The sequence below is a fragment of the Cavia porcellus genome, unplaced genomic scaffold (assembly GCF_034190915.1).
Source record: "Cavia porcellus strain 051 isolate PalLab524CR breed Dunkin Hartley unplaced genomic scaffold, mCavPor4.1 scaffold_14, whole genome shotgun sequence".
In the NCBI taxonomy this organism is placed as follows: domain Eukaryota; kingdom Metazoa; phylum Chordata; class Mammalia; order Rodentia; family Caviidae; genus Cavia; species Cavia porcellus.
This window is the reverse complement of record NW_026947497.1, coordinates 50,334,053-50,359,372: the sequence shown is the minus strand read 5'-3', so window position 1 is coordinate 50,359,372 and position 25,320 is coordinate 50,334,053.

The following is a 25,320-nucleotide window of genomic DNA, read 5'->3' as shown; positions in this document are numbered from 1 at the left end:
AGAGAGGACTTATAGAGGGTTTTGTTTCATTTTGTTTGAGACCTCTCCTCTGACTCCTGTGACTACACCAAACTCAAATTTTCAGCTTATGACAACTCTCTCAGCTCCTACATATCGAATTTCAAGCATACCAGGTATCTTTCCAAGCCATCTTTCCATTTGGTCAGGTGATTTCTGAACACAGGCTCCGAACACAACCAGCATCCTCTGCGCAGTGGGCCCCCTTAAGCCACAGGAAATACAAACCTCGGAACTGTGCTCAGAACTGCACCGGACTGCAGAGCAGAATCTTTCTGAGACATAGCAAGCCACTATCATGAGAAGTCACTGCAGGCAGCTTCCCAGTTAGGACTTCATGGGTGTGACCCATTGCTTTGCTTCTTCCATTAAGTACAGGGGCCCACTGCTTGTGCTTTAGGGGGTCAGCTGACGCCCCTCACTATTAGACAGCTCCCTTCCTTCACAGTAGAGAGGCATGTGGGCACCCAGCACTGTTCTCTGTGAAGAAAGCTCCCCAGCCTCCAGCACCCACAAACACTTCACTTCCAGAGCCCTGAGGCTGTCAGCCAATGTCCAAGTATTTCACACGAGGTCTTGAACCTCTCTTTGCAGTTCTGTGTGGTTGGTGTAGTGTATTCCTTGAGAGGGAGAGACCATCTGGAGCCCAGCACTAAAACAAATCTGAATTATTGTTCATACCTCAGAATATTTAATTGTGTAGCTATGTAACAACACAGGTGAGGAAATTTGTCTTAAAATCAGAAAAACATACTTCCTTTGGCAAAATGAAGTCTTATGCTGAAATTCATTCTCCTAGGGCTGACACTAAAATTTTGCATAAATTTTTGGATAGATTAAATCATTAGTGACTATAGTTTTGCATTATCTCAAAGAATAAAATTATATTTTAGATGATGTGAAGCTGGAAATGTTTACAGTTTGAGCATGAGACACTAGAGTTCAAGGCAATCCTGATAGGATATCAGAGGCCAGATAAGTAATGATTTGTGCTACTCCAATTCTGGGAAGTTTGCCAGATTCCAGCTGATTGTGCTGCAGCCAGGACATCCTGGTGCCTTGGTTGCCTAGCAACACTTTCCCCTCACCACCTTTTTTTTCCCTTCCAGAGGTGCGGAATGCAATGTCATCTGGGATTGAAGTTGGCAGATAAGAAAGTCAATTTCATTACATCAGCCAGGTCTTGCTTGGCATAGATGCAGTCTACACTTCAATGTCTGATGAATCCAAAAGCAAATAAAGACCGTGGGATAGACTAATCTCTCTGAGTTTGCTTTAAAACTGAATAGTACCTTTCAAAACAGGTCCAAGTATTCTGAAGGAACTGCCCTCTGCCCAAGCCCACTGCCCCAGCAGGCAGCTCTGGCACAGTCCTTGTATGGAGACAGCCACCCCTGCCCAGAGGGGGTAAATGTATATATAAATATACTTAGTGTATATAAATATATAGTGTATATATATACATATATATATATACTTTAGTATATATGAATACACTAAATGTATATTATCAAGCTGACCTATTGCTATCAGTGGCCACATATCTATCATGCTTGCATCTAAAAAGGCCCTCAAGTGTAACATATAAAGTATATAGTTTAAAATTGATTTTCATGGAACAACTATGTCCTATCCCATGAAAGTATGATGGAGCATAGACAGTAAGGCTGAAGCTTCTCTAGGGCCCAGGAAGTCTTCACTGAAGAGTTCACATTGAAATTGAGACCTGAGGAAGCGCATTAATGTGGGGAGGAGGTTGAAGGGTGAAGGCAGGCAGGTAGAGGCCTGCTCAGGATGGCAAAGCAAGCACAGCTCTTGCAAGGGTGTTACACAAAGTGAGGCTTCAAGGTCAGCAGTGACAGAAGGAGACAGGCCATGCATTTTTAAAACTCAGGAGATTGTAAATTAGTTATTTATTGTTTCTTTAACAAATCCCACAGACAGAGTGATGAAATGAGCACATACTTATTAACTCACAGTTTCCGTAGATCAGGCTTCAGGGTAGAGTGAGCTTAGCTGAACTTTCTGCTCCAGGCTCTCACAAGGCTGGGCAGGGTTCTTGACGGGGAAGAGATCACACACAAGTTCACGTGGCTGGCTGACAATTTCTTACAGCTATACATCTGAATGACTAAGCTTCATACTGATTATTAGCTAACTTCTAGAAGCTTCTAGAATCACATATGGCTGCATTTCCTTGTCATGGGTAATTCTCCAACATGACTACTTGGCTCACTAAGACTCAATGCCATCATCATCACGGTAGTCCATTGACTGTTTAGCAGCCGGGTAAAAGCCTGTCCACGCTCATCAAGAGGAGCTTACACAGAGCTGTGAAAACTGGGTGTGCAGTGGCTCATGGGGCCACCTTAGACCTCCTCCAGAACAGTTTCTAACACAGAGGCGGCATTCTGGAAGTTAGGATAGGCTAATGGAAACCACTGGAGTGTTTTAAAAGGGGAGCATGAAATGATCAGACTCATAATTATGATGATGGAAGAGGAGAACGTTAGATTAGAAGGACTCATTCAGGGTAAGTGGCAGTTTGAATAATTCAGGTGCTCTGTGCCGAAGTGTAGTCAAGGTGACAGAAACGAACAAGGACTAGATAGCAAATTCCACTCTACGTAGAAATGTCCGTAGGACTTCTGATGAATTACAGATGAAGAATGAAGGGTAAGTAAGAAGTTCTATATGAGTCAAGATTTTGAAAAACGGTGAATTATAACGCCGTTACTGACATGGAGCTTAGGGACCATGACACACTGGTGGGGAAAGAGTATATGTTCCACGTGGTGCAGGGGAAGGGCACTATGCACTGCATTCACCGGGAGTCTCCAAGGAAGGTTTAAGAGACCTCACATGGTTGTGAGAGAGATTTTATATTCTTATATAGACAGCAACTGTCACCCTGGAGACAAATGAAATCATCCAACATGGTGTATGAGAGAATAGATATTCTGTGACACAAGGAGAAACCAAACAATATTTCCAAGCCAAAAGTGAGTTGGGGAAATACAATACAAGAAGGAGGCAGAAAAAGATGGCTTATTATCAGAGATATGGGGAGAGTAGATTGTTTTGCAAAAGCACAGGATGCTCTTTATGGAGAGTGGAAGAAAGTGTCTCAGAAGCCAGCCCTGGGGTTTGGACAGCACAGGCCATTTGCCTCAGAGTGCATGGGCTGATGCTGGGTGTGGATGGACACAGGTACTGAGTGGTTGCTGATGGCTATAGGCAAGGTCTGTTTGGCAAGGTCTGTTGTACACGCTGGCTGACTTGGAAGTTAGTTAATAGGAGCCAAAGGGAAAACGCACAGGCAGGTGGAGAGAAGAGGGCATGGAATAGGGGTAAAAGGATCCAGAGCAGGATGTGGGGTGGGGATGTGCTTTAAGGAGTTTTTTTTTATTGGGCACAGTATGGAAAAAAAATAAGACAGAGGATTCCGCTAGTTAAGGATCAGGGCAGGCCGACCCTCAAGGGTCCCCTCTGCGTGCACAGACAGCTCAGCTTTATATACAATTGGTCTAGAGAATTTTGTGCAGTCATAAACTAGGAGCAGTCCACATACTGTTTCTTTCCAAAGAATTAAATGAGCAGGAAACCATGGCCCAAGGCTGTCTCTGAACTTGAATAACAACTTAAATAACTACGCTCTAACTCAGTAACTAAACCGAAACTTAATTTAGGAATGGATGTTTGCTAACAGCTGGGTTTCAGCCAGTCACAGGGAGTGGGTGGTCAGTCTGGGTTCAAGTGGGACAGATACCTTACTGTCCCCAATCCCATCCTTTCTACACTTGACTTTCATTTTGCTGCTATTAAATCGCCCTGCACTACAGAACGCAAGTCTCTGAGCTTCTCCTCTTTGTGAGTGCTCCAGTCCATGGTTTGTTTCAGTATTTGTTCTTTACTCAAATAAACTCTACAAAATAGAATTCATCAAAAACTTTTCTTTTGGGGCTGGGGATTTAGCTCAGCGGCATAAGCGCCTGCCTTGCAAGCAGGTAGTCGTGAGTTCGATCCCTGGTACCGATAAAAACGAAAAAGACACACACACACACACACACACACACACACACACACAAACAACAACAACAAAAAACTTTTCTTTTAACCAAAGAACTCCTGTAGGACACCACAGGAAGATGCAAAGAAGGGGAGAGTTAAGAGTGAAAATCATTAATATGCAAATTAGGGTTCATTCATTACTCAGTTAGAATATGAACTTCTTAACGTTGGCAACTGTTCACTTCTAAACCTTGGCACAATACTGGAAACACAACCGTGCTCAGTAAGTGTGTGTAAAAATATGTGTGACACAGATAAACAAGTGGCCCAGGCCACTTGTTTCACTAAAGGTGAAACCATGATTAACTTTGCATTAAACCCAGCCATGAATCTTAATTATTGTTTATAATATTTTTATACAGCCAGGACAAAAGTACTAAGAAAATAATAATTATTATTGTTAGGAAGTCTACAGTTTCCTTCCATAAACATATTATCCAGTCTCTTCCCCTTAATGTCTTGATTTCCTTTGTTAAAATATTTATTTTTTCACGGTTATTTTTAAATTATTTATAATAAGCAAACTAGGAGAGTTTATCATTGTTTGTATAAAGAAAGCAGAACTGCCAATAAACCATACCTCCCATGTTAACTCTTTGGCCTCCGAAATGCAGAAAGGAATGCTCATGACAAATTACTTTGCCGACCATTTGGAGGAGGCAGATAAAGTTGTGCAGGCTGCTGTGAAAGATTTCTGTACAGAGTGCATTAGCTTCTGAAAAAGACGTTTTACTCTCAATAGCCTATTTTTTAAACCTTGATAATCTTCTGACCTGCAGTCCATTTGGGGATACATTAGCCCTATTTACACCCTCGCTACAGAATCATCTGAACACTCACAGCCATGACTCAATTCATTGACTATATACATCTTTTTCAAGTTATCATGGCAACAACATGCTTTAAGACATGTGTTTCAAACTTCAAATAGCTTCCACTCCTACTTACTTTTACAGTAACCCAAGCTAACTAAAATAAATATGGGATAACAGTAACTGAAAATCAAAATACATATTACTCCGCTCATTCATTCAAAAACTCCAATTTAACCTTTGTACGAGTGTTTTAAACCTTCCTTTATTTTACTGCTTGTTAGCGTATGTTTACAAATTTTATAGTTTAATGTGATGTTGAGTTGGTTACTTTTTTCTTGTTGGGACAAAGTACTCAAAACCCAAAATGAAGGAAGGAAAGGTTTATTTTTACAGGTTGGAGGTTTCAGTCCGTACTCAGCTGGCTCTGAAGCAGTGTGGCATGGTGGGGCAGCCATTCAGGGCCGGCTGTAAACACCAAGCATGAATCAGCAAGAGAGAGACACACCTTCTTCCCTGCCATGACATCACATGCTGGCTCCCCCCTGAGGTGGGTGTAGCACTCACACCACCAATCTGAGCCCTAGACAATGAACCAATCACAAATGCTAGAATTGGTTGTGTCCATAATTGCATGAAGTTTGGGGGTCACTGACATAAACTGTGACAGATGTCACCCATTTTTAGCATAACCTATTCCATCCAGATAAAATGATTTTACCTTCATTTTCTTAATTATGTATGCTTATACATAATGTATGTATTAGAATTTGCTAATCAATTCCTATTTCCTGATATAGAAATGATTTTTCACTTTCTGTTCTTATAATTAATGCTATGACAAATAATATCCTCAGTTAAATTTTTCACATGTTTTCAAATATTCCCCTAGCAGAAGGGAACAAAACTTACTAAGATTGTATATGTCTTTAAGCATGTGATATCCCACTGCTAGGTATACGCCAAAAATGAAGAAAACCTGTGCTTCCCTGTTGGGGTCTATATCTAGACCCCTAACCCCCCAAATGGGTACACGGCAAAAGCTCAAAGGAATGAGACACGGCATGGTCTTTAGGGCTGCAGGAGGACTGAAATCCTTGGTCGAGCTCATACTTAGTGGTAGCTGGTCAGCTGACTGATGCTGGGCAGCCCGTATTTAATCAAAACAAGCAAGGAGTTGAATGGACAATGGATAAAACCTGAGCAGGATCTTGGGAGGGGTTCAAGGACAGCTCAAAGCAACAGACGGTGCTAATTAAAGAGAACTATCCCTAGAAAGTCTCCAGGTGGCCTCAGCTGTGGCCTGTCTTGCCCCCTGAGGTGTCTCCTCAGTCTCAGTTCAGCCATGCCTGTGCAATCAGCTTCAATGGCTCTAACACTTCCCATTCTGTGACATAAACAATTCTCCGAAGCTAGATCAAGAGAAGGACCACAAAATGTGCAAAAGTCAACTGAGATAGGATTACCTGCTCATGTTGATGAGGGACAGTTTCTTAGACTTAGAGAGAAGTGCTCAGCTGTGCTTGGGAAGGGTAGAGACAACAGCATGAGCTTTGATTCTGAGATAGTTTGGAGCAGGTTGACAATGCAGCTTGACTCAGACACAGAATTTGCTGCTGGGGAACCTCTGTAGCTGTACGGTGCTCTGGAGGCAAGGTATGGTCTCTCAGGTTTTGGTTTATTTTATTTCATTTTATTTATTTTATTTTAAAGAGGATAAAACCCAGGAAAATAAAACAGAATAAAAGCAATCAAAACAAACCAGTGTGACACAGGACTTCAAACAACACCAAATCAACAATGATTACCATAACGCCTCTTGCTGTCTTCAAAATAGCTGCAGATACCCTCAGACATAGTGAAAATCAAACAGAACAGAGCAGAATAGAACCAACAAAAACAAAACAATGAATGCAATACAGGCAATACAGGACTTTAGAACGAAAGAATAACAAATCCAAAACGGTTACCACAATATATCTTGCCATCCTTGAAACAGCTGCTCCTGCCATCAGATATAACAAAATCAAAACAAAACAGAACAGAATGCAACCCAACCCAACAAAACAGTGAAAATAGTTTATTTAGGACAAGAGGAGGCGCGGAGGAGCTCTTCCTCCTGCAGCCTCTTTCCAGGTCTCCTGGCAAACAGGAAACACAGATGTGATCCGCTAGTGAGTTTCAGACTAGTTCTACTCAAGACAAACCTTTGAAAAGTAACAACTGATTTATACAGGTCAATAATGTCTAGCACTCTGGGGAAAAGAACTTGAGTCTTGGTTTTCTTAAGTAGGAATTTATGAGGAAAATAGAGAATTCCGACTTGGACACATTGGACAATGGATAGAGTTGACACAGAAAGAAAATTAACTCAGTGTAAACAGTCGGGAAACTAATTCTCACTAGAGGCCTTTGACAGGAATGCCAAGATTCTACTGGAAAATAGAAAGGCTACTGTGGAAAGCTTTGCTAGAACCAGGTAAACAAAAGCATTCAATTCCAGGATAAGCAAATAAAACTTTTATTTTAAATGAAAAGGAGTCATTTGAATGTTCCTGCAAGAGGAAATAAAAATGAAACACTCATGATTCATATGATCACATAAGCACGCACGGATATCTAATGAGACCTACCATGAGCCAAGGATGGATTAGATTTGGGAATTCCTTTTAAGAGTCTTTCTACTCATAAAGCCTACAGCTATGCATGGCGATATTGTCTTGTGCTCTAACTTTGGTTCTGAGGACAAATCAGAGGAGGAGAGCTCCAGGGTGGGGGTGGGGAGTCCCTTTTCTCTTACGGTGTGCTCCATCCTGAGGGACCTGGGGCTCCCTTTCCTGCCACGGAGTTAGCGTAGCTGTCTTAGTCTGTTTGTGCTGCTATAAAAGGTACCTTAGGCTGGATAATGCATAAAAGACAGCAATATATCCTGGATAATGCATAAAAGACAGCAACATATCCTTGTGGGAATCAGGAAGTCTTGAGCAAAGCAGCTCCAGGCGTGTGTCTGCGAGGGCCTGCTCTCTCTGCTTCAGTGATGGCATAACTTGCTGCATCCTCACAGCAAGGCACAAAACAGGAACTAGCATGGATCCTTGACACTGTCTTGCAAGAGCGTGAATCTACTGATAATGGAAGAACCTTCAGGGCTGAATCACTTCTGGATTGTCTGTATGAACAGATTAGGGTTTAAATTCCAGCATGAGAGTTTGGGGAAACACACACAATCCAACCACAACACTTGCGATGGGACATTCATACTCGAGGGTAACTTCCAGGCTCTGACTATGGAACCAATCTGTCACATTGCCACTCATTCACACTGTGACCCTTAACTAAGAGGGTTATTTCTTTGCTGAGGAGAACCAGATTTGCCCAGTATGCTGGTTATTACGAGAAGAAGTCTACCTTGTTCCCAGGAGACGAAGTATTTTTAAACCCACTGCCTGGCCATCTAAACTCACACTGTTCCATCAGCTTACCCATAGTGAAGCTGGCCTATTGATCTGTTGGTGGTTTCTTACCACCTCCTAGGTGGTCTCAAAACCATCAGAAGGAAGGAACATTTTGCTCTTTCCACAACAGAACTTAATTATGTTACATATGAAGCAAAAGTAAAATACACATCATGGAAAAGGAAACCATGTACCAGTCAAATATACAAGTAAAGATATTGCATCACCAGTACAAGATATTTTTGCTTGCACTTTTTTTTTTTTTTTTTGTCTTTTTTCCTTTTTATTGGTACCAGGAATTGAACTCACGACTGCCTGCTTGCAAGGCAGGCGCTTATGCCGCTGAGCCCCTGCTTGCACTTTTGAATGCTAACAATATCTATGAAGAGATATTGAGAAAATAAAATTGTAACAAGAAGTTGGGTAGTGAAAAGGGTGGAGAGAACTTGAGGATGCTCCTTTCTGGAGAGCTGCTACAGAAGGCTGAGTTGTGAGACCACATTCTAGCTGAGAATGGAAATGCACGAAGGACCAGTACACACATCTGAGAGAAGAATGTTCCAGGCAAAGCAAATTCAAAAGCAAAGGCTTGTGAGTTTCACTGACAAATCAAGGATAATTAGGGCACCTGTGTGTTTCAGCAGACCAGGTCAACGAGATTACTGGTAGAAGATATTTCTTCATAAGGGGGATGAAGAGGGTGAATGTAGGATTCTGTGAAAGTCTCTGGTTTTATTGAACTTGTGTGAGGGTGGGAAGTTACCCATGACACTTCAGAGGAAACATGGCCTGCATTGCAGCCTGGGAGGGGAAAGATTTAGAAGACCCAGAAGTACAAAGACAAGACCCAACTCCAGCCGCTGAGAAGGGCCGCAGGTAACAGTTAAGGTGCCTCTGTGTTCTTAGGGTTTGGTTGAAGAATTGCTTCTTACCTGTTTGGTCACTACTGGAATCATTACTGTGTTGCACTGCCTGGTCTCCTAAAAGTTTCAAGGCCAACAACATACTTATCACCCAGCCTTGGACTCCCTTGGCTATAAAGGAGGCTGCAACCAGAAAGTAATGTCAGAACAACACAAAATGAGCCAGGCTGGGAAGACTGATACATGTCATTCTCCTGCAGCTGTGGTACTCAAAGTCCTGTGACCTTGATCCTCCTCAGCACTGTCCCCTGGGCTTGGGCTGTGCCCTCCCTTTAAACCAGTAGGATTCTCTCATTTAGAGTCCAGAGATTACCAGGATGTACAGGTAGGAAGGTCCCCACAGGCTGTCTCCAGCAATCTGACAAGTGTTTTCTGGATAAAAAAGCCACCAACTCCCAAATTTTCCATGCTATTTCTAGCATCTTCCTTAGCCCTAGCATGAAGTTTTTCTATAGATATCACTAACCTAAGTCGAGCACTAATCTGAGACATTTATAAGAGCTGTTTTATTATAAGTTAGTTCATTGTCACTTACCTAGACAGCACTATTTAAGAAACATTTGTGGTGGAAAACACGTATGTGTAGAGTTTACCTGAAGTTGTCTTTTTCTTTGTTCTTTGCAAGAATTCAACCCTTTATGCATGAAAAACTAAAACTTCCTAGTCTTAATATCAGGCAATGTCTTTCAAATCTAGGTCCTATCTTTTACTGAGGGTGTGGATTCAGGTGACATCCACTGAAGCAATAAACATTTGCCACTTGTATATGGTGAGTTGTGATAATGATTGAAGGTATACCTTGTAACAAGCAATATTCTTTGTTCTCAAGGAACTCATACTCTCTTAAACCATTTAGGATTCATGTTCCTCCTCAAAAGGGTTATAATAATGTTTAAATTGCTCACATATTTAATAACCATTTAATAAACATGTTGTCCCATTTGAATTCCAGTTACACATTTATGAAAGCGCCTGACATTGCTAGATATGGTGTAAATGTTGTGGACCTGTGAACGTAAACTTTAATAATCTAATGGTATGGAGAATGGTATTTAGGGCAATGAGACAGGTTTATCTTTTCAAGCAGGCAATCTTCTCAAAATAGGTTGTCTTCAAGCCTGTACTTACAGATTTCCAAGTGAACTGGTCAGTCAGCTGATTGCATAGTCATAAAAAACTTATTTGTATAACTCAGATCTAACAGGGAAACTTTAAGGTTATGTTTTGGCTATTTTCTTATATCTATTAATGAGAAAGCAGACAATGCATAGGAAAAGAACAATGCTATGTTCTATGAGTTCTTCCTGAGACCAGCCATGAGACAGATTTCCTGTTCTTTCCCTCTCTGTTTACCATATACCTTTCAACCTCTATGTATCCTATCTACCTATTTATCTATCTATGCTATGTATCTTCATCTATCCTATTTATCTATACTTATTTTCATCTATATTTGTCTATCAGTTATCTATCTATCATGTATCTGTTTTTGCATACATGTTATAGACCCAAACACATTCACATAACACATGTGTAAAAGATAATCTAAAAGACGTCTATAGAACTAAGGAAAGATACTTTTCACTTGATCTATAGATACTTGCTCCTAGTTGACTCTAGCTTCTGTTAAGAATGTCTTTGAATATAACCAATTAAATGTTATTTAAAATAGCACCTAAATGCATTCCCTTAGAAGCACTAGTATTCCATGTTTTGCTGAGCCTAGTGATAAATCTGTCATCTTAAGGTACCTTTCTCTATCATTAATTATAATACAGCTATTAGGTTAACAATGACGTTACTAAATAAGGTACACTAATCTTACATCGAGAATTAAATGTTAAAGAAAATTATACCTTCCCTTAAGAAGATTATCAAAGAATAAATATAGCACCATAATGTCTGACAGTAGCTTTCAGGGTGCATCAAGGGAACTGTTTTTAAATAGGTAGAGGGATATAGATACAAAAAATTCTAACATACCATAAAATATAAATAAAAGGCAAAATAATATGGACTATGGAGAATTATGAATAATAGTAAAAGATGAGCCTTCCAGAGAGAGATCACTTAGTTTAGAATGCTGGCATGTTTCCATTTTAGTTAAAACCCATGAATAGAGAAATCCACACACTTAAACAATGTCAGAGAGAGGAAGGAGAGGAGGGGGGTAGACAGAGGTGGCTCAAGGTGACAGGATTCTCTTTAGAACTCTGCTACTCTCTTCACACACAATGGAAAACATTTATTTGAATAATTGGTGGCATTTGGGGATGAATTTATTCGTCAGATGCCAGCAACTTTGACTTAGGTCAGAGGCTGGTGGGCACAGTTCCCAGTAGGCCAGGTAATGCCTTGGGCTTCAGCTGCCCCTAGATTTTTAACTCCAACCCCCCAACACTGCTAATGCAGAGAAAAAAGCAGCTTAGAGGACAGGCAAATGTTCGTGACCTTGTGCCAATCAAAGCCTAATTACAGAGGAAAGGAGGCCGTCCACATGTGGCCCAAGCTGTAATTTGTGGAACCTGGCCCTGGAGAGCAAAGCACATATTTAAAGCCGTGCGGCTAATGCTTTAGGATTCTCTTCCTTTCTCAGCAGAATTTATTTTGCTGAGGAAATTTGATTTGTAATTTTTGAAAATAAATTTGGGATATTTTGGTCTGTAACTTTTGAAAATATATTTCGGATACATTGGTCTGGGAGGTCTCTACCTTCTTTAGGATGCCTTTGTTTTCCTAAGAGCTCCCTAAAGCGTGTTCAGGATTCACTTACTCTAGGTTGCCCACTGTTCTAAGTACCGATACTCCGTGAACAAGAGGGAAGGACATTTGTCTCAGTTGCAGAGAGACAGGAATAAGAACTGCCACGATCTGCTCCTAAACTGTGCAGGGTGGTAGACACGGGTAAAGTGGCAAGAGGGCGGCATGGAGAAAGGGTCCAGGGTGCTCTGTCTTTGTTGGGAAGAGCAATTAGGCTGATTAGAGGCGGTGAGTGGTTAGAAGAGAGCCTAGGTGGAAGAAAGTCTAACAAAGCCTGTGCCTGCATGATCAGAAAGGATCAGACTGGAGAAGCTGGTGTAACAAGAACAGAGTTCAGGCTGTGTGGGAGGCAGATTAGGGGAGGACAGTCGCAAGGAATTCAGCAGATGGCAGGAGATGGGGCCCTGTGAACCACAGCGGGGACTTCCGCCTTGGAAGACATAAAGGAGGGACCTGTGCACGGTGTTAAGAAGAGGAGAGCATAGGATCAAAGAGATCGCATCCCTTTTCTGGGCGTAGCACCTAAAACTTGCCATCAGCTACGATGGAGGCTCAAAACTGTTAGAGGCAGGCGGGACAGTAGGACTGCAGAAACCGCTGGTGTGAGACACTCTGGGCAGCTGTACACCACCCTTTAGACTCGGGAACCCCAGGGGTGTGTCGTCAGAACGCAACGTCCAGTTTTCAGAGACCTGCAAGCAGGAGTCTCCACACCTTCATAGAAATAGAATTTCACTGCAAAAAAGCAAATGTTTGCATTCAGACCTAACTGATAAAAAGGGCTTTCGATGACTTGCCACATCTCAGTCTGAGTAATCCGGGGCACATGCAGAGATGCTGTGTGAGGCTACTCTGCAGCGATTCCAGCAGCCACAGTCTTCACACAGCTTATTCCACTTAACATGTGCTTAAGTAATCAGAGTTCATGCCCATGTGAAAATTCTCCCCCAAAGACCAACATGTTTGTAATAAAAACCACTTTTGGAGCCATCCAAGAGCCCAGCTGGCTGTTTCGGTGGGACATTTTCATCTTCCTGAGCACATTTCAGCTTCCCACCTTGCATGTTTGTATGCGGAGATGTTCCCTCAATTCGAGCTTAATGAAACTGAAGTCAGTGATGTGTGCCCGTCTGTACTCCTCTGCTGCCTTAGAAGCCGTAATCAAGAAAATACTTCTGTTCCTTGGGGGGCGGATCAGGTGCATGCTTAGTCACAGTTCCCTGAGAAAATGGAGCTTGTGCAGGTGAAGAAAAGAAACGCAAAACTGGCCAAATGCAAATACTATGCCAGGAAAACACTGGCCCCAACACGAAGCGCTTTAGGATACAAGACAGTCACTTCACGCACGCGCAGTTCCCACAGCAACAGTCAGCTTCCTGCCTCTCAGACAAACTTAATGCTGTGGATGCTGATGCCTGCTGATTCTGGAACTTTCTTTTTTATAACTCCATAAAGCATATAATCTTAATGTTTTATAGAAAAATCCACAGCTTAGTTGTTTTTATGTACCTCAGTAAATAGGGACAGAATTAAATGGATTTCATGTACAAAATCTTCAAAGGTTTATTTAAGGTTTATTTAAGGCTCTGGTTTTACTTTAGCAAAATTACACTAGGAAAGAAAGCTGTAAGCTATTCCTGACTCATTCAATGTCATATCTTTCCCCTGATATTTTCTTCTCATTTACCTACACTCCCACTATGCTTTTCTCTGCACTCTTTGGCCCTTGGTATATTAGATAATGAAAATGAAGTATTTTAAGAATTTACTGCTGATTTGACAAAGAACATTTCAGCAATCACACTGAATTGTGCTGTAGGGGAAGGTTTTAGAATGCAGTCCACTGAATGTAGCTGAAAGCATCAGAGAATCTTTAGTCTCTTTTAAAGCAGTTTTCTTTTTGGGTAGCTTGTGTTCAGTCCCTTCAAACACTCCTCTCATATGTGACACTTCTCAGCACTCAGAAGGACACAGGGGGCCCAGCAGTGTAGCCTGTGCACCTTCCCCCTTCACGAGTGTCAGGTGGATGCTGGCAGGAAACAGATGCCACCCTTGAGATGGTTATCCAGGGAGCAAGCTTTTAAAATGAAAGATACAAAAGATGAGGACAAGCCTTAAGAGCAATAGACATTACTCAAGCTTTATTTAGTAAAACAGTAGACTTCAGAATGTTATTAAGTTAAAGTCGCTTTAAAATTTTTTAAAAATCAATTCTATTTGGATAAAGGCCCTTACCTCATGCTCCATGAAAGATAAGCTGTTCCAGGAAGACTCTGACAGTGGCAGAGAGTCCTAGAGTTCACCAGATATAAGCCAACTCCCTATGCCAGATACTTATCCAGAGCCATCTGGGGCCAGGTGATTTCACAGGCACAGAGACACTCACTGTGCTGAGATTGCAAACACTTGAACCACAGGCAGGTGTTTCATAGTTTTATAAACAAAGTAAATTAGACTATTTTCAGATGGGCTAGAGCCCCTCAACTTCAGTGTAGCCCATTGCCTGAATTGCATACTATGGCATTCACCACTAGGACCCATGGTATCTGCTCAGAAAATAGAGCTCTGGTCCTCTGTACATTCTGGAAGAGCAAGGAAATATTACTGACCCAAAGTACTAGCACTGTTTTCTGCTCTACATTTTAATATTGTACAGAATCTGAGCTGGGTTCTAGTCATAAAATCAACAAAATCTCTGTCCTAGGAGAACTAGTCTAACACAATTTAGTGGACTGCTTTTACTATCCTAATATTTTGAGATTGGCTCCATTTTATTGTATTATATAGCTTAGGCAATTATATTTTAAATGACCATTCCAACAGTTACTCTGAGAAGCATGCCAGATACCCATTTATTAATTGAATCATCTGAGGTTGATTTGGTTATTCACATTGAATGAAGACTCTCAAGGTTCCAAAGGAAGCATTCACTCTCCTTTTGTCTTGCATAAAATAACACAAGATATGCAGGATAAAATACAACTCTCAGGAGAGAGAGAATATTTGTCAGAATATTTTGGCTTTTTTACACCAAATTGTAGCCATATTCTGGTTGCATTCTTCACTCATTTTCAGTGCTTGCCTGTCTTTTGTGATTCCTCGGATCCTTGCTGTGTAGCTGCTCTCCAGGCCTGGCTATCTTTCTGTATTTTCCAGGAAAACGTATCAAGGAATTACGCCTTATGCAATAGCAGGTCCATTTTAAGAAGTTACAGAATGTTTTGATTATGTAAAGTGGAAGAAGGCTCTTTTCCAAAGTAACAAATGTGTTGACTATAGAATAACATGTGTTTAAAAAATAATTTCAGCTGCTCTGATTTCCAGCAAATTAAACAAAGAAGAAAATGTTGAGCTATTTGCTACAATAATAAAATTGCTGCTTCCAGAACATGCTAAATTCTGTTGAGACATTATTCCATGATTGCAGATTTAACTCAGTTTGGGAAGCAAATTTCACCCTACTGAGGACTGCATATGCTACCTTTCTCCCGGGGAAAAGAAAGCTACTTTAGGACATAAAATGATCGAACTGCAATAAACCCATGGGAATGGTGGGGTGTCAATCTCACCTGCCAATCATTAAGTCAAGATGATTCAGGATAGAATCAGAAGCTTTCTTTATGAAAAAACTCTCTAATTTGTTTGGGGAGGAGCAAAGATGGTGGATAGATAACAACTGACTATAGAAGCTCCCTGAGATAGGCAATTTAGAACTCAACATAATACAGAGTGGGGAGCCCCAAACAGAGGGAGATGAATTCTCTTGTCCCAAGAAGAAATTAAGGTGAATTACCAACCATCTGAGGTCCCGCCGCAACTTGCTGAGCCGTCCAAGGTCCCGCCGCTTCGACTCAATGCAGGTGCAGTTACATTGAGTTTGGGGGCCAGTGAGCTGAACAAAGGGCTGAGTTGGCCTTGGCAGGGTGCCTACATCGACCTGTGGTGAGTGACAGGAGTGGAGCCATTCCATAAATAGGGGGACTCCAGGGGATAACATTCTGGGATGGGGCAGGACTGGCAAGAACAAGGGGCAGCAGTGACTTCAGTCAGGTGTTCCCTTCCCAAATGGGATTGGTGGAGTGAGCTAGGCCTGGGTCACGTGAGCCGGCTGAGACCCAATAGGTGATCAAAGGTTAAGTCCCTGCAGCAGTGGCACACACTAACTGCACTGGCCCAGTGGGGCCTCAGAGATTTGGCTGGTCCGGAGGGGAGACAGCACAAAGTAATACAGCAGTGCAGGTCATAGCAGCTTGACTGATCTGGAGGGGAGGGGCCAGCATATATTGCCCCTGTCTGCAACTCACTAGCACAAGGCAGTGTGAAGGATCATCTAGCCAGTGGGCTTCAGAACTGTAACCAACAAAGAAAGAAACTGGGGCCTCCTGGAAGAAGCAAAAAAGATGGGAAGAGGAAGCAACAACAAAAAGTCCCCAGGCCCCAACCCTGAGAATATGGACCCAGGACAGGTAAATACAAAGGAGAATGAGAACAGCAAACATGCAATATCAAACACAGTGCCAGTGGACATAAAGAGATATATTTGGGACCTCATAGACAAAGTCAAAAGTGAAATATTTAGCCAAATAAAGCAAGATATAAGAAAATTAACTAAAGAGATACTAAGCACCCCTCAAGCAAACACAGATGGAAGAAGGGAGGAACTCAAACAAAGGAGAGAACCATTTGATGAAGAATATAAAAAAATATAGAATACATGAAGCAGATTCAAAGAGATCACCAGGAAATTAAAAACTCTATGGAAAGATGGCAAATCAGCTTGAAAGAAACTAAGGATAGATTATCCAAACTGGAGGAAAATTTTGCAATGTGGGAGTATGAAAGGGAAAACTTTTTAAAAATAGCAAGGAAACAAGCAGTAACAATACAAAGGCTAGAAGATGACAAAAGGATCTATAACTTGAATATAAAGAATGTAAATGAAGAAGCTGGGATACAAACAAAGGAACTACAAATGTTATTAACAGAAACAATCAAGGAAAACTTCCCAAACATAGGAAAAGGAAATGATATTCTGATATTTGAGGCATACAGAACTCCATCCACCTACAACCAAAACAGAGCTACACCCAGGCATATAATAATCAAGATCCCAGAAATTCAATATAAGAACAGAATATTAAAAGCTGTCAGAGACAAGAAACAGATTACTTATAAAGGTAAACTCATCAGAATCACAGCAGACTTCTCGACACAGACCATCAAGTCAAGAAGAGCCTGGAGCAAAATATTCCAAGCCCTGAAAGAAAATAACCTCCATCCCAGATTGATATACCCTGATAAACTGTCTCTAGAAATTAATGGAGAAACAAGATGCTTCCAAGACAAAGAGGAACTTGGGAAATTTGCAACCACCAATCCAACTCTACAGAGAATACTGCAGGGCATTCTAGAGAGAGAAAAAAAGTACTAGGATTCCAGGAACAGTGGCAGAGAGGCCTCAATGAATGGAGGAGAAAACAGAATGAAGAAAATAAGCAGACAATTGATGGCAAAAAAAAGAGCATAACAGAAATAAGGCAGAGAAGATTTTATTCAAAACTGATGTGATTGATAGTATCAAGTCTGAGAGTATAGGCAACTACACTGAAGATGACAAGACTCTACGATACACATTCTGGTTTGATAACTGCCAGTTTTTGAAGTTCTATACTATATACAAAGTTGTGTTTTTATTAATACTGTTATGTACTGATATATTCAATTATACTATGTCTGATGATACAGCCAATTCTATTGGAGATAACAAGAGACAACACAGGAACCATGGTAGAATTTTTTGTATAATGCTCTTATGTTTATTTTGTTTCATATGTTTATAGGAATATGTTTTGTTTTGCCTTGCTTTGTTTTGTTTCTCCCTCTAATATAGAAAGGATAGAAATACATGTTAAACTCATGCATATGTAGAATCTATAAACAGTTTATGAGAACTGATCTTATGACACATGATGAAATGAACAGATACTTTGAACAAAAAGAGACACTAAAATAGCCAGTGCTGATCCTGGAGTGTCATAATGTGAAACCCAGCAACAGTATTCTTCTTTGTTCAGAGCGATATTAGCCTGCTTGGGATTATTCAATCTCAACATAATTGAAGAGATGGATAACTGCATGTATGTTTAAGTATATAGGATTGATAACCATATTTCTAAGTTTTTGTTGGATAGTTGAACAGAACTGGTTTCAGTCTCACTGTTTGAATCCCCACATTATATGGTCCACTTTAGTATCTTGAATAACTATTTGTAAGAAGACAATCTGTAATCATCAACTAGTCATTTCTTACTGTTTATTTTTTTCTTTGAAATTATGTATTATTTCTACCTGTTTTCTGTTTTGTTTAGTTTTTCTTTAAATTAAATAAATAAAAAAAAGACACTACAGTACCCAGTGCTGATCATGGAGTGTCATGATGTGAAATCCAGCAATACTATTATTCTTTGTTCAGAATGATTGTAACCTGCTTTAGTTTGTTTAATCTGAACATAAATGACCATATGGATAACTGTATGTATGTTTAAGTGTATAGGATTGACAACCATGTTACTAAGTTTTTGTTGGACAGTTGAACAGAACTGTTTGTGGTCTTGCTGTTTGAATTCCCACTTTACATGTTCCATTTTTTTTATCTTGAACAACTATTTGTAAAACAACAATATGTAAACATCAACTAGTGATTTCTTACTATTTATTTTTTTCTCTGAACATATGTATTATTTCTACCTATTTTCTGTTTTGTTTAGTCTTTCTTTAAATAAAATTTTTTAAAAACTCTCTAATTTGTAGTAAGAAAAAGCCAAAAATATCTTTCTAAAAATCCAGGCTTCATTGTGGCTGTTTTTTAAACCATAGGGAACATGTTTGCATTAATGGGGACCGTAATGACTGTCAGGTGTTAATTTCCTCAAAGCTGTGAGGCCAGCTTATGGGGTATCAGAACCATGCCTGACTTCCTGCAGATCAGAGGCCCAAGGAAATCAGAGGGAGGTAAGTCTTTTTCTAAAATGAGATATCCCATATCCCAGTGGGAAGATAGTTTAAAGCAGAAATTAAATCAACTAATATAAATATTAGAACATTCAATATCATGAAAACTTGCATCTAGGACACGTATTCATAACACCTCAAAATACATGCTTCTTGTTCAATGCCTGCTTGCTTCGGGACTCCTCCCACTCACCGCTGCTGGGCTGCGCTGACCTCCTGCCAGTGGCTGTGGCAGCTGCGCTGGACTCAGGATGCAGGAACCTGAGTGGCTTCTCCTGCAGGAAGAGCTGTAAGTTGTGCTGATGCGCTGTGCGGTGCAGCACTGCAGCTCTGTGTTCTGTTACACATCACACTGCTGCGTGTAAGAGTTCCGCAAAACAAAGCAAAGCCTTGGAGTGGGAGCTTCTCTGACCATTGCTTAGCTCTAGAATTGTCATGTGAAGCCTATATATGCTTCCTCACTTAGAGACCAACTCAGTTAACCTAGACCAAGGCCTGGGACTCAGTTATTAAATGAGGGGTGCCTGTATCTAAAAGTCACTTATTTGATCTAAGTGCAGATTGGATAGCTATGGCCTAGAGAGAGAAAAGTTCCATATCCATCCACTGAAATGATTCACGTCTGAGTCTCAAAGGAAGTTAGTAATTTTTAACTTTAATATTTAAAAAATTTTAACATCAACATTAAGATTTTAGTCTAGATAAATGTGCATGATTTAAAAATCATGAAAAAGAACCATAGGTCACAAAAGATATATTTTTAAAATTTCCCTTTACAAAATCTTTATGATTCATGTCCTTTACATAAAACCCACCTAGTAAATGCTCTCCAGTGGTAAGGAGGAAGCTGTTTCTACTGATTGAAAAAAGGTAGCAAAAATCAGAGAATATGTTTTTATTTTCTCTTGACTTGGAACATCACCACATAATTCCTTATGCCTGAATTATCTTGACTAACACTTTAAAATTTTCCCTCCCTCTAAAAGGAAAGCCACAATAACTGAGCCTTTAAAGTTTCACAGAGTGAGAGTCTAGCTGTCCTTAGATTCTCTCCCAGTGGCTTTAGGTGCAGGGCTAAGTTCGGCTGGTTCTTCTCCAATTCCTTGTTCACCCTTGGCTTCTCTGGTTGACTTCTGTCCTCTCATAGCACCATTAAAAGATGAATTCTATAAAATCATTCATTCTACCTTTTTTCTCTCACTGTGTAATCTTCCTGTCACTCTGGCATGGGACTTTTTTCCAGACTTTCTCCTGATAACAGATGTCTTCTGAGATCAGCCCTAGAGAACAAGTCAGATGCTCAACCCTGCTGCTTCTGTTTCTCATTCCCTGCCCTGGCCAGTCACTATTTTCATATGGATTTCAGCAAGAAACTCCTCCACAGTGTCATGCTCTTTTATCCACTTACATGTTTGACAAAGGTGTTCAATGCATCAGTTTAACTAGCCTGAAAGGTGCATGGCTGTCTGGGGAAGCGTCATCCTAGGGGGAGTCTGGGAAGGCATTTCTGAACAAGGTGAGCAATCTGTCAGTGAGCTGAGTAGAATCCGTGGTCTGCCCCAGTGTGGAGGGGCACCATTCAATCTGCTGAACCCCTGAATCAAGGGAGGAAGGCTGAGCTCACTCTCTGCCTAAGGACATCAGTTTGCGGTCTTCTGTACTCCTGGTCTCAAATCTTCCCACCAAGACTGTTAAGAGCCCCATCTGTTCTCTGGCTCTCAGGCCTCTGAACTACTGAACTGGCTTTCTTGGGTCTCCAGTTTCCAGACACAACATGGGAGATCTTCAGCCCTATAATAACCAATACCTTGTAATGTCTCTCCCTCTGTGTCTCTGTCTCTCAGTGTCTGCCTGTCTGCCAGCCTGCCTCTCTGTCTGTATCTTTCTGGGTGTGTCTGGGCCTGGGTCTTCCCATATATTGTAAACATGTAATACACATTGCAAGTATGTATTATATAGTGCAAACATGTTGCATACACACACATATTTGTGTGCATATACAGGTAGATGTACGCATATTCTGTTTCAAGGGAGAACCCTAATATAAACTTCTAATATGTTTACTCTGCATCTATCTCCTTTTTATGAGCTCTCTCATAAAACATGAGATTTATGAAATACAGTCATGATTATTCAACAAGCAATTGATGTCATAATTTCCCTGCACATTCCAAATTACAGTACTTTAATGGTTGGAAAAGCTATAAACATGACTAAGAAAATTCAGTTAGCAGCTAATACTTATAAATTATCTTGCTACAGATGGATTTGTGTTGGTGTGGATGTAGGTCAGTAGGGATGTGTTTTCTATAACTTTTCTCCCCAAAGTTGTTTCCCCAAAGTTCCCTCATATATATTTATAATCATATCTATGCCTATAATGCTATCTATCTATCTCTATCATCTCATCTCTATCTCTATCACCACCCAGGTGTATTGAAAATCATTCCAAAATTTCTGACTTCTTCAGGTTTACCAAAATTTTGCAGCTATAAGTTTCATGATTCCTTCATGTCATCAAGAAACTCATGTAATGCAGACTTGACCTGTCTGCTTCAAGACAGAAACTTCGCGTTTGTAATTAACAGGAGTGGTGGAGAAGCAGAAGCAGACTATGGAAGAGGAGAGTGAACAGAAAAACACAAAGCATGGACATAATATTGGGTTCAAATTATCTTTCATCTCTATCTTTGGTGATCTGTGTGGCTCTGTTTTTGCTCACCAGAGCTAGAAATTTACCAATTTGTCACCACCACTTTAAGAACAAGTTTTGGGTTTCATTGGTGTTTTTCTGTTGTCTAGCCCATCATTGTTTTATTTTTACTTTAATCTATGTTATATCCTCTTATTACATTTGGTCCTCCTTAATTGCAAATTCTGCATCCCTGAATATCCCCAATTATAGATTGGAAATATTTGGAGACAACACTAACTCTCTGTTAAACAGACCTGTGTAGGCCAGTGATCCTCCTGCCTTGGCCTCTCAAATGCTGGAATTACAGGCACTTGAGCTACCCATACCTGACAGAGGAAGCCAAATTTAACCAAAGAAATGCTGGAATGGATCACCTTGGGTTACTTAACAGGGTCCTGGAGGTTGCAGTTTTCTTAAAGGTGCAAGTTTTAGTTACGATTTCCTTGTTACCTCTGTGCTTCATTTTTTAATCCTGCCTCGGTACTGTTTTGGACTTCTTGCATTTGTCTCTAATGCAATTCTTGTGTCACCCTTATCTCTGATCTTCTGTGTCTGATTTGTCTTTTTTTCACCTGTTACTTCTAAGTTCTGTTCTTAACCACTGATTTTAAACCATTTGATTTTGATGTTATTCAAGATACTTTTCTTTTTTCTTGTACTTAGACCCATACCTCTATTCTTTTGGTCAAATTTGGAAAAGTTTTTGTCTGTATTTCTACCCTCAAACCTACTCTCCCTTCTAGTTTAAGAACTCCAGTCTCATATATTGGAGGCATCTGCACAGGTCAGTGATGCTCTATACACTTTATTAAACCATTTCACTCTGTCTCATTTTAGAATTTTCTATCACTAAGTGCCAAGTTCACTAATCTTTTCTTCCATGGTGTCTAATTTTCTAGGAATCCTATTTAGTGTGTTTTTACTTCACATACTTTTTTTTTTTTAACCCTTTTTTTTGGGGGTCTTTTTTGTTTTTATCGGTACCAGGGATCGAACTCATGACTGCCTGCTTGCAAGGCAGGTGCTTATGCCGCTGAGCTAAATCCCCAGCCCCCACATACTTTTTTTTAACTTGAAAAGTTGAGTGATTTTGGTTAATTTATATTTTTAAAAAATGTTGCAGATCCCTCCTGATCATGTTTCTTCTGACTGTGGCATTCGTCACTGAATGACAACATTTTGGGTATTTTTGCCTGTGTTAATTGTTTCTGGTGGGACAATACATCTGGTATATATCACTTTGATATGACAAAAATCGTGTGAATTTTACAGTCATCTTTTAGTGCTTTAAAGTAATATCCAACTGTATAATTTTGTCTTTTGTAACCTCTGTAGAGACTCTTTGGGGCAAAACTATATTCATATAACATATTAGAGGAGGTTCACACCCGCATTCACTCTATTCCTCTTGCGGAAATGCTCACACTAGAACCCCCTATAGTGAATCCAATAGTATTGTTTTCTAAACAACAGCATCCAACAAAAGAGATTCTTCCTCTGAAGGTAATGCAGTGAGGTGTAATGGACAGCTTAGTTTTAGCCTAAAAATACGCAGTCAGTGAGGCTGCCCGAGACACGGTTGACTGGATGCAAGAGCTCATACTGAGCTCATTCAGGTCACAGAAAGAAAGAGGTTGGGATAAGAGGGCGATAAGAACCTCTTCTTCCGGAGAGAGGCTCCAGGCAGAGTACCTTAGGCGAATGGTTGGCAGATCCTTCCTGAACTTGAGACTGGAGAAACAAATGCAGAGTGACCAGTTTCCTTTGAACCTGATTTGCAGAAACTTGAAAATGCAGGTAATCAGGCTCCCGAAGTAATTGAGTTCTGAAAACTCTACAAACTTCCTGTCCTCTGCTTATCTATGTAAGACCAAAACAAGGGAGCTGATTGGCAACTCTACTTCCTGAACTCAGCCCGTGGGTATCCACCAAGAGTTTTTTTCTGTTTTAAATTTCTAGTAAACATTTGCCTATATTTCTCTTGATGTCTTTGATATTTATTTTTCAACTTTGTGAGACAAAGATCTCAAATTTATACTAAATAAACTGTTTCCATAATAGTTTTGGATTTTTAAAAAAGCACTTATATATGACGTTACTACTATAAAACATTTTCTCTAGTATTTTTGTTAAATTATTTCTTCAGAACATTATTCCCACTTTGTGAATGACAGATTGAGTTGTTTTCACAGAAGGTAAAAATTTTCAAATGAGTTTGAGGATCTACAAACACAGAATTGGTAGCATATTATTGGTATCTTATCAAACACACCCTTCAGCCTGAACATTATCCAGCTGATTTTTGGTGTGTAAATTTTCACTTATACTGAGGTACAAATATCACATGAAACCTCAAGTTCAATTTTAACAAGAGAACTCAAAACTAAGACACAAAATCATGTCTTCCTAATGTTTTAGGGAAAATTCATGTGATTTTCTGATATTTTTTTAGCAATTTATATTATAAACATAACATGTCATAATTGTTAAAGCCTTGAAATACAAACAAAAGAGACAGAATTAATGTCACCATGAGCGATGGTGTCCAAGATGGATTCCAAGATGGCTTGGGGGTCTTTGTCTTTCTTATTTCTGCCTTAGTAAGACACTGAGGTCCAAATGGGTGAGGAGAGTGGTCCATAGCTCCAGTTGTACTATCTGTGTTATTCCCCCTTGAGAGACCCCTCAAAATCTTCAAGAGGTGTGGAAGGTGTAAGGCCATCTTCCATAGCTGCTTCCTGCTGAACAGAGGTGCAGAGACCATAGGATGCTCATCCTGCCTGATTCAGGGGCTCACTCTTACTCTCTCTGAGGATTTGTTGATGATCTGTAGATATGAAGGCAGGTCTTTGACTCAGATCATCATCTGAAATGATGATATTAAATGAGAAGAAACAAATTTGACGAAGAGATTATGTATGCTCCAAGTCATAAAGCTGTGAGAAGCATTAATAAAGGTCCTAGTAACCAGGAGGCCTAATTTCAGATTTTTGTTTGGGACATATCTCATGACACAGTTCCTGGAAGCCCCTAGAAGTTGGTCAGCTAACCTTCCCGCTACATCTCTCACTATTCCAGAATGATTGACATATGAATAACATTCTGCTAGAGACAAATATGATCCCGCTTTCCAGTGGTTCAGAGGGCTGGACCCTACAGTTTTATAGGGCTACCACTGTCAGTGAATCTATTTAACTCTGGAGGACGATAACGTTCAGGGCAATTTTATCTATACTGTCAGGTCCTTAGGAAACTTGGTAATAACAGAGGAATTACATTTAAGATTCTATATAAGCAATCGTTGTCTATTATCTCTTACAGAGTCAATTTTGAGCAAACAAAGAGAACTCTAAGAAAAATAAGAACAAGCCCAAAGAGGTCATTTTATAACTGGGGGTGAGGATCTTAAGAGTTCGTTGTGGCAAACAAGAAAGGGGCAAGACCAGCCCCACTGGGTATACAAAGGGAGACCCAGGGTGGGGCTGATTTTCCCTTTTATTTGTTTGTTTGGTTTTTCAATTTATTTTATGAAAAAAGCAAAACAAAATTTTATAATAATAGACTAATGATATTTA